Raw genomic sequence first — 10,509 nt, 5'->3', positions numbered from 1 at the left:
AGTTTGGCTCTGCGGTTTTAAGAACTCTTCTACAAGCTCTGATTACAAGTAACTTTCTTGTCACAAAAGCCAATTAGGTGGTGTTGCCTCGCAGTGCTCCCTCATGATGCTGAAAAACAGCCAGTGCAGCCCAGTTAACAGGCAACTCCTCTGGGAAGCTGGAACGGGGAGAGAAGCAGCGATGCAGTGGCTGAATCCTTAAATTGAAAGGATCACGTTTTACCAGTCTGACAAGGTCTTAATCATTTTGAACGAAGTTCAGTAAAAAATGTGTGGGTGCTTCATTTATCAAAAAAAGAACTCTTCCCTCAAACTGTCAATGTCTTGCAGCGAGATAAGAGCATTAACGTATAATCTCATATGGTAAATCACAAACTGAGGACGAAGACAAGATGAGGGCATGAACTGATTCAATCGTCCTCACCCTTTATTTCACCACGAGGATCGAGGATTACAATGGTGTAAATGAGAAGTGGACAGCAAAATCAAAGTGAGTGGAATAGTTAGTTACTTTAAATCATCATCACCATTGTTGTCGATGAAGCCACACGGAAGGCACATCTCAAGAGTAAGAGCGACACCGTTGAAGTGTGCAAGCCCCAAAGCGTCTTTTTTTTCAGGGTTCCTCCTGTGATGGATTTACATGTCTGGAAATGCAGGAAGGCTTGCTGCTAAATTACCGCAACTTCATCACCATCGTCATTGCAGCGCACAGATTTTGGTTAACGGTGGCCGCAACTGGAGCGCAAACTCCCAAACATCTTGGATAAAAGGATGAAAGTGGCCCGGCTGATGTTTTCCACATGTTTTTAGACGTCAATTACATGTAAACGGCCCCTTAGGCAGTCCTGCTCTTGTGTGAAGTTGTCATACTTGTTGCTGACTACTATGTGTTTCAGAATATTGTATTGGTTGGGTCTCAGCTAAGCCTTCCATGTATTTATTTTTAACAATAACATACTCAGTGGTAGTGAACTAACTGTTGTCCCCAGGCGTTGCCTTGGAGATGAGTATCATTAAATAAATTACCTTTTGAATTTGCAAAATAAAAAAAACAGAGAACACAAAGGTTGCTTGCACCAACTCTTAGAAAATCACATCCAGAGTCTCATACCCATATGACCTTTCTTCACGCTCCTAATTGTTACTTTGATGTAATTGAAAAAAGGTAATTTACACAAAATGAGATGGCAGGGCCATATTCAGTCATTTTAATAAGCCAATGCAAAACATGTTCTGTATTCGGCCCATCCTGAATAAATAAATGTAATTATTTTAATGTAAAGAAGAAATTTAGCATAACAAGTTATGACATTATTAAGCAAATTATCAGTAAAGCATCATTCATGAGACCCAGTATAATAGATATAATTGTGTTAATGTTATGTCTGCTGATTACAAAATGATTAGATCGACCTTACCACTGATAAGGCTGCTCTTTTCAAAGCTCTTTTCCCTTACTGTCTAGTATACATGTAACCTCTGTGAGATGTCTCCTGGCTAAATGAATCTCCTGGAGCTGGTCAGGCTTGTGGTAACAGCAGGTTTATTCCACATCTGCATTTATGACAAAGGACAACATAGAAGAATGGGTCATCTTGCGTACAACAGCGCATGCTCTGTCTTTCAGTAAATCCTCCGTTGCGTTCAGGATTACCCATTTTGAAATACACTAACACAGTGGTGACATTGATACAGTGATCGTATAGTGGGTTTAATTTCATGTAAATAAAATAGCCGAAATATAACATAAATTGTCTCTCTTAAATGTATGAGAATTACAAAAGTATATATAACCAAAAATATATTTATACAGATTTCTCACACTGAACTGTTACCTTTTTCATTTTATAATAACAATTCTATAACTGAGTAAACATGTAGACTATAGACTCCATCAGCATGTTTAAAATAGTATCACACTCTATAGAACATACTGTAACATACCTGCATTTATGACAAAGGACAACATAGAAGAATGGGTCATCTTGCGGACAACTGCGCATGCTCTGTCTAGAAAGACGGCATCAAGTTAGTGTTAGCTAACGTTAGCTGTATTGGAGACATTTTTACTGGCAATAAAACACGTAAAAACGTATAGTTAACTTAATAAAAACATGGCGAATATTATCTAAGACACATAATATTCAACAAAATAAAGCCAGCTCAACCGTTATGTACTTTTAAAGTTAGTTATCATTATATTGTCCACGGACATTCACGGACCCGTTACCTTTCAGTAAATCCTCCGTTGCGTTCAGGATTACCCATAGTCCTTTGCGTCTACCATTCAGTGCAGGTACACATTTACAACAGCAGGTGGCGTACTTTTCCCATTTAGCGGGATTTAACCTGAACCTCTTCAACTATGTTACATACACATACATGACAAAGCTGCCTAAGCATAAACTGTGTATGACAAGTGGACCTAGCCACTGTGACGTCACCCTTTGTTTTGTGGACTGCCATTTTGAAGCCTTGAGTTCGACATTTTGACTGTCGCCATCTTGGTTTTTGCCGGTTGCCATCTTAGCTTTTTGCAAACAGGAGTGACATTAATGGGTGGAGCTAAGTAAGGCTGAACGCTAACAAGAATTTTTCAACTTTCATGACCTTAAAACACTGTGAAGGGGTTAAAGTTCTAAGACAACAACACAGACAACTCCCACACTAGAAAAGGTTGTGGTAGCGACATGTCAATCAAAAGGTAACCATGCCCTAAAGCACAACATTTACTTTGTATCGTCTATTTTTATCTAAATGGGATCATAACTTACTAAATTAACATCATGAAGAAGACTTAAAAGTAACGATTGAGATCATGAACTCATGAGATAATAAATAAAGCGAAAGTAGGGGCATTTTCTCATAGACTTCTATACAATCAGACTTCTTTTTGCAGAGTCGCCCCCCTGATGGCCATTTGAAAGACTGCAGGTTTAAGTCACTACCACATTGGCTTCACTTTTTAAAAAAGGGTTTCTTAAATAGGTATTATAGTTATTGTTGCTGGGCCAGACGTTATACAGTATTAACAATAAATGCAATTACACAAATAATCTTTGTGATTTATGAGCACAGCCAGTTAGACAGGCCAGTTCTCCGCTCAGCTGAAATTGCTATCAATGGCAATTACAGAAGCTCCTGGCCAACTGAGGTTGGTTATCTGTAACAAGGCTCACAAATCAACCACCATTTCATTTTACTTCCAGACCCCTGCAGTATAATAAGACAATATATTGTCCGTGGAAGCAGGGAATCCCTCTACAGCCTACAGTTCTCCAACTCTTAAGGTAATCGATCTAATTCAACGCAAAAAGCCAGTTATATTCAGGCAGAGGTAATGTTGGAAAAGTACTTTTTGGCCCGGAATCCCACCAGTTACAGTGAAGGTCAATCTCTCATGTTAGTGTTTAATAAGTGTGGTCTTACTCAAGGCTTGAAGTGTGTTTTCTTTACATTAACTTGTATTTATCTGCTGCTTAGTCTCTCTGCAGGGAGAACATACACAACTAGATCAGGCTCATCAAATCATACATACTTCACATACAGTGACAAACTGCAGTACAGTACAACAGTTCTTTGAGGTCAAACAGCCAATGAATTCTTTTCAAGCAATCCAGACAGACAAGTTTGCCAACACCATTTGTTTTACTGCCGATGAGATGCCACCCGCCTGACTCTCACTCATCCTTGCAATTATCTGTCAATTCAGCGTATATGCTACGGAAGGTATGTCTGTCAGGCTTAGTCTGTGTCTGAAGGGGATTCAGCATGTCGAGGCCTGAGGCCGGCTCCACTCTCTGACCTTTGTGATGAAGAATTAACTAACCTGCAGGCTGGACCAGATTATTGAGACAACATGTCTTGTTTTTGTCCGGAAAAGTCATTTTGACAGATTACTGTTAGCTGTGGTATTGTACACATGTAAGAGTTTCTATGACGTTATAGCCTTGTGAAAGTACTGTAAAACAAATCGTTCCCATTTGTCACCGATGGAGGTGAACTCGAGAGGACAGAACGGTCACAACAGGCACATGCATTTTGCAAAACTGAAAAGGTAACACGAGTAGGGATTATGGCAAAAATCATAATCATGATTACTTTTGGTCAATATTGAGATCATGGTTATTTAACACAAATGACTTTGGAAATACCATCTTGCTGCAAAGTGATGTGGTTTCACCCAGCTGGAACCACAAAATGACCCCTAACTAACCAACAAACAAAAAGACCACCATGAACCACCATGAACGACATGAACCACAAACGAGCCAAACAACATCAGTTCAGGCTGAAATTTGTTAAAGCAACATTTTTGTCTGAGTCCTTGGTCAATGTTGAGTCAGCAAGCACAACGGTTTATTGAACCTGGTATTTGGCTTTGAGGGAGACGGTGTAGAGATCTGACCAAGGTAATACTTGTCTAGCTATTATTGGTTGAGTAAATGAAAGAGGCTCTCCACTGCTACCCTGCTTTTATTTATCAGATCAATGCTACGTTGGGAAGCCTGCTGGTCTGTGGCGAACTCGGCCAGTATGAGGGGCATCTTTACTTCGAAAGCGTTAAGGGGCTCAAGACAATATATTTATGGCAAACATAAGAAGATGGTAGGCTACACAAAAACATCAAGCAACTCCGTATTTTTTTTATTTATTTAGCAAAATGTATTCAGATGGATTTGTTGAGATTTAGCTTTCTAATTAAACCATAAATCTCACAAGGGAAGAATGTAATAAAATTAAATCAACATAAACAACGAAAAGCAAAAATAACTAACCCAACCCCCTTTTCTCATTGTCATACAGTCCCTTGAAAAATATGTTACCAGGATTACTTTAATACAACAGTTCCTGCTCCAGCCATGCTTCTGATATGCAAACTATGTACACTGATGAATGACAATGAAAAGAGAACGAGCTTGAGATGGACATCATGAGTGGAAATTTGGCTTGATCTTCTGTGAAACGCCCGAGGGTCATCTGCCATTCACTGTTAGCTCCTTAATACAGGAAACTGCTTTGAAAACGAGATCGATTAACCTTTCAAATAACTGCAACGTTCATAAAGAAATGAGACTGGATGAACCCTCATTGTTTAGTCACCAAGCCAGGCGATCCATCAACAGTTATTAGCCATATTGGAATATACTGTCATGAATCTAGTCTCGAAGATATAATTAAAATGTTCAACAAATGGTCATTTATATTCCTGGAACGGGCAGCGGGTAAAACTAATTCTCTGGCTGGCAGGGACAGCTATAGCTGTTGCTCAGCAACATTTTTTTCATCTGTCAAAAGGTGAAAGTAAGGGCCAAGGTCAGCGAGGCTCTTAGCCGCTCACCCCCGTCAGCAATATGACGAGCATGTGAGCTGGAAATGAAATGTGCCGCGACACCTGACACTGCTCCCATCAAGTCGATAGGGAATGTACACAGCTCAGCCTCTGATAGAGCTGCTTCATTTGTGTGTTCCTTATCAACGTTTTGGCTTGGAAGCAATACACCTTGTATCGTGCTATTATCAACTGCTTCACTTTGTTTCATACCTACAAGAGGATTGAAAACTTTCCATCCAAACCACTGACTGTCAACACGCGGCTAACACAAACAGTCACAAGCAAAAAGCCACAAATCATTATGGTCATAAAGAGCGGGTATGTGGTGTTTAAACGGCACAACCTGAAAGCATCCTCGCAGATAGGAGTTAAATGACCTGCAGCTCAATACACATCCACATGACACTTTTCACATGTGAGGAACAGAATCTAGAGCACCAGCTGAGGAAACACAGAGGCCCTCCTTGTGCTGCAGCTCCTCACAGGGAGAGAAAACAGTTACAAAACAGTGCAACCCACAGGTGTCTGCTGCTGCTGCTTTTATAACAGTCTTAATTAATCTCACTGTTTTTATAGTACTCTGAAATACCTCGGTGGTGGATAATTACCCTGCTGATAGTTGAACACCCACTTATTTGAAATTGGTCTGGATAAAATTGCTACATGTCTAATTTGTAAGATGCAATGTGTTGCTAGTGAGGATGACTCTCAGTTTGATTAATTACTCATTTGCACACCTACTGTTTTTATTATGGCGTTGCTCTGGGTGGCTAGGGTTGTCTGTCGATTGGTCAGCACGGCACTTTGGTCCAGAATGAAATATCTTCAGTTGTATTTTATGTTTTAGCATTGGAGTGCTAATAGATAAAGCTAAGATGGTGAACATGGGAAACTTTGTACCTGCTAAACAATAGCACAGCATTGTCATTGTGAGCATGTTTGCATGCTGACGTTAGCATTGATGACTGCAGTTAGTTCGTTTTGTGAAATGTGCAGAATATCATAAAATACAATCTACCTTCCTTGCACTAAAGACATTTCATAAAAACTTAGTTAAAACCGTTTTTGTTTTAGTTGCCCAAACTGTGAGTAATCTTCTGTGTTTGTGTGCCAATGTGTCATGATTCCCCTATTGATAAGGTACTTGTTAGTTTATTCCATTCAGTTCCCATTCATTATCATGTAAACATCTTATCTTTGTAGGGTTATTCATGAATAAGTTGTTTTGAAAAATACTTAAAAACTTCAATATACTGGGTGCCCAAAAGAAGAGGAAGCCACTTGTAAGCCATAATGGTGTACAGTCAAGATGCAGCTTTCATTTGCTGGCTGGTTTGGATGCATTGTAATAGATTTCCTGGGTCCTAAAGTAACTGCAGAGAAGGATTTTGGTCTAAGTTTTAAGAGGAAAGGGAGAAATGAGAGAATTACTGTAATGCTCTCACAGAAACTTCTCCAAAAATGTTGAGAATTACAAAGCTGCGTGCAAAATGACATTTTGCACGATGTGATCACCTTTCTCTTCACAGTGATGGAGTGACTGACTTATAATTAGTCTCACATTTGTTTTCTAAGAACGTCGGATTGAATATGAGTGAATGAGGAATGAGCTTTGGCACAACCGGTTAAAGTAAAAAGGAGAATGTAAAAGGTGAGCAACTTATGAAATGACAGTGGAATTCTCCCTTAAAGTAGCACTGTATATTAAACACATTGCTCAGCTACTGTCTCGTAGTCCAGTTTATGGTTGGAGACCGCAATATTACTTCAGTGCTAATTTCACAGATTCGTGTAACCGTGCTGCATAAATGATACTCTTGCAGTAATCCTCTCAACAAAGCCTACCTCTATAGCTGACTGACTCATCTGACAAAAATTGGTTTCAGCTTCCTCCCCTCCAGCTTTATCGACCACTGACATGTTTCAGAAAGGCTGCACTCCTGTGAGAGATTTCCTGGGGCGCCTGAGAAACAAGCTGTGATTACACGGCTTCTTTCATGCCACGGTCTTTCTCTTTCTGTTCCCAATTTGATTGGCTGAGGGGATGGAAACATTAGCCTGCATGGCTTTATTTTCCCCAGTCAGGTTTCTTCATGCTTCACTTGGAGCACCGTCTGTGTTACGTACAGCTTTTGTCTTAGAGCTGTTTCTGCAGATTGACTTGATTGATGATCATGCAGGATTGATGTGCCTTTTAATGACAAACAAATCACACAGGAGCTTGACTGTTACTGCACAGAGAGACACTCACGTGAGACTAATCTCTCGTTTTTATTTTAGTGCGGTATTATGAATTAAACTAAAAGCTTTTGTCCTCTACTTCAACGTACAGAAAAATGGTTCTACAATAGTTTAGCGGTACTCGTTCATTATGATTCATACAGCGTGATTCTTTTTGGAAGTTATTAACACTTAGACTTTGAAACTTTACAAGATGGATTTGTTTTCTGCTGAGCCCAAGACATTCAAACACACTCGAAGCAGATATCAAAAAATGCTAAAATACAGAGTTAGACAGAAATGACATTCATACTTGTCTAGTGTCATACTTGTGACTTGTTTTATGTATTTTTTGCAGTGTTTTGAGTCACTGATGGAGTCTCAACTTGATCAAAACTGATATAACTGCCTTTTGTTACTGTCAAAACAACCACCTCTATATCTCACTCTCCAAATTGATTTGAACACATTTAGTCCAAGTCTAAAACTGTCTCACTGGTGCCATTCTACTCTGCAATAGATTAATCATGATTACTGTTTGGCTTGGTTAGTGTATTATGGTAAACTTGGTGTCTGTTGCTAGTTGAACCACCAGCACTTTTGTGTTTGATAAGGGATCCTGACACATGAAGAGCATACTAAACGGATCTCTATTGCAAGGTCGATCATTTCACTCATTAGCAAAGCCTCTAAGCCAGGGGTCTCAAACTCATTTTCACTCTGGCCACATTAGCATCACGGTCGTCCTCAAAGGGCCGGTCGTAAGTGTAAGTGCATTTGATTATTGTTTATTCAAGTGTAAAAATATTGTACATGCAGTTATATAAATATAAAAATATATTTAAGCACATTTCTGTTATAACTTAAATCCTTTTAATTTAGGGTTAAGAAACCCACATTACTCTATCAAAGATCAAACTATTAAAGAAAATATCAAAGACAAATATCAAACACAAGTTATTACAATAACTTTGTTCAATGCTTAAAATCCTTTCAAGGGTGAGTTTGCACAATCCTACGTGAAGTATTTCATGTGTTGTAAAGCCACGTTTAAAGTAGTCTTCAATGTACTCACAATACATTTCCATGTCACATGTACAGTAACCAGCCAAAGAGCTGCTTCTATGACTGTGTGTTTAAGTATCTCATCATTTTGACTTTCTATCTCAGAATTATGACTTTCTATCATATTTATGACTTTCTATCTCATAACTTCGACTTTCTATCTCAGAATTTTGACTATGGGGATATTTTTATTATCAAGTCTAACTTTTAATTTTTTTTAATTTTTTTTTGCTGGCGGATTCGCGGGCCACATAAAATGACGTGGCGGGCCGGATTTGGCCGGCGGGCCAGGAGTTTGAGACCCCTGCTCTAAGCACTGCCACAATCACCCACAACCAAATGGGACAAAAGAAAAGCAACCTAATTCCAAAAATAGAACCATTATAATAACATTTTTACTGATTTTGTTGCAGTAGTGCACCATGTTCATGTTCCCATAAATGGTTTGTTCAACATCTTAGCCGTGACAGTTGTATGACCTTTTGATGAAAACCAGTGAATAGTTATGTCAGTTTGCTCACCTCATGCTTCGCAGGGTCAACTTCCTGTTTGATGCTTGCCCCTCCCACCCACATGTGGTCACACCAATGAGAGGATGCAATTTTATTACGCGGTTTCACAGCTAACAAAAACCTTTATCATTTTCAGGCAACAACCTAAACCCTGTTTAGTTATTCTGTCAAATTTGACCCCGTGTCCAAATCAAGAAAGTGGATGTTTAAATAGGCTAAATGTAGAGGCAAAAGGTGAGAAAGAAGAAGTGAGAAACTGCACACAAAAAAAAACTAAGACTAAAGGTATACTCCTAAATCCCACATGATCGTCAGACTCGAACTCGACGCGCAAATTGAAATTTTTCAACTTCTGCGAAATATTCACGTTACGCCCCGGCGCGATAGCCTATCAGCGTTGAGTTGCTCCCCCTGCCATCAGCAACGTCCTGCCTTTGCTGAATCAGAAACAATGAAGGAGAAATGAATAGTGGCGCGTCCAGCGCGATTGGCGCGATTCACGCGAATGAACACTTGGTCCCCGGCGTTTTGACCGGTGGCGCGATGGACGTGAATATGCGGCGCGATGAATTCGCGACGCGTTTGGTGTGAATGCAGCATCAGACAAATGGTCAACCCTATAATCCCACGAGGTCTCTTCTTTTCAGCCAATCAGCAGGTAGATAGTAACTGACACTGGTGCGCTTTGAGAGAGAACACCATGCAATTCGTCCATGGCCTTGACCTCCCTGTGATTGTCTACTGTGTAAGTTATAGTGATTCAGCCCAGTATAAATCAGCATTTTTATCTTTTTGGCATTGAAATCTTTTGTGAGGCCATAAACCAATGCTTCTGCTACATAATATTTATAAAATGCCGCCATTCAATTGTTTTCTTCAAATGCCGAGGAGCATCAGTTTCTAGTCTGCAAATGAGAAGCATGTTGAAGTGACACCAGCAGCATCAGATATTTATCGACACTGAGTAACTGAGAATCAGACTTACAGTAAAATGTAACCTGTGAATATATCAGTGCACTGTGTCTCTAACTGGTTGTTTAATCATACCATGTGCTAAACTAGCTCAAGGTGAGAACCAATGATAGCTTTCTAAACTAAAATGTATCAATGAGTGATTATCTAGCTGGTTAGGACACTATTGTTGCTGAGTGCCCTTTTCATTACAAACATGTCTGAAGAGGTTGTCAACATGGTCACACTTATGTCATGAGGGATGTGGACTTATGGGAAGTGGTGTTTGTTAAAGGCCGCTTATATTAGATTACTTCCACCTTATTTAGACATATGGCATACTGGTGAGTTAGCTCATGGCTGAATTTTTTTGTGATTTACATTTTTCCAAACGAAAATGTGTGGCTCCAGTTTCACTTTGGC

At 39.5% G+C, this 10,509-nt stretch overlaps 1 long non-coding RNA gene across 1 annotated transcript; it reads right to left on the bottom strand.

Annotated features, from left to right (window-relative positions):
• Positions 1-1,532: 1,532 nt before the first annotated feature.
• LOC116398324 (uncharacterized) lies at positions 1,533-2,368 on the bottom strand. Its single transcript, XR_004213748.1, has 3 exons — positions 2,234-2,368; positions 1,948-2,013; positions 1,533-1,557 (listed from the first exon to the last, which is right to left on the bottom strand). It is a non-coding gene; the product is annotated as an uncharacterized LOC116398324 (long non-coding RNA).
• Between the last annotated feature and the right edge of the window lie 8,141 nt (positions 2,369-10,509).

Source organism: Anarrhichthys ocellatus, unplaced genomic scaffold (genome assembly GCF_004355925.1).
Source record: "Anarrhichthys ocellatus isolate YVR2014 unplaced genomic scaffold, GSC_Weel_1.0 scaffold81, whole genome shotgun sequence".
Taxonomy (NCBI): Eukaryota; Metazoa; Chordata; class Actinopteri; order Perciformes; family Anarhichadidae; genus Anarrhichthys; species Anarrhichthys ocellatus.
This window is presented reverse-complemented; position numbering and strand designations above follow the sequence as displayed.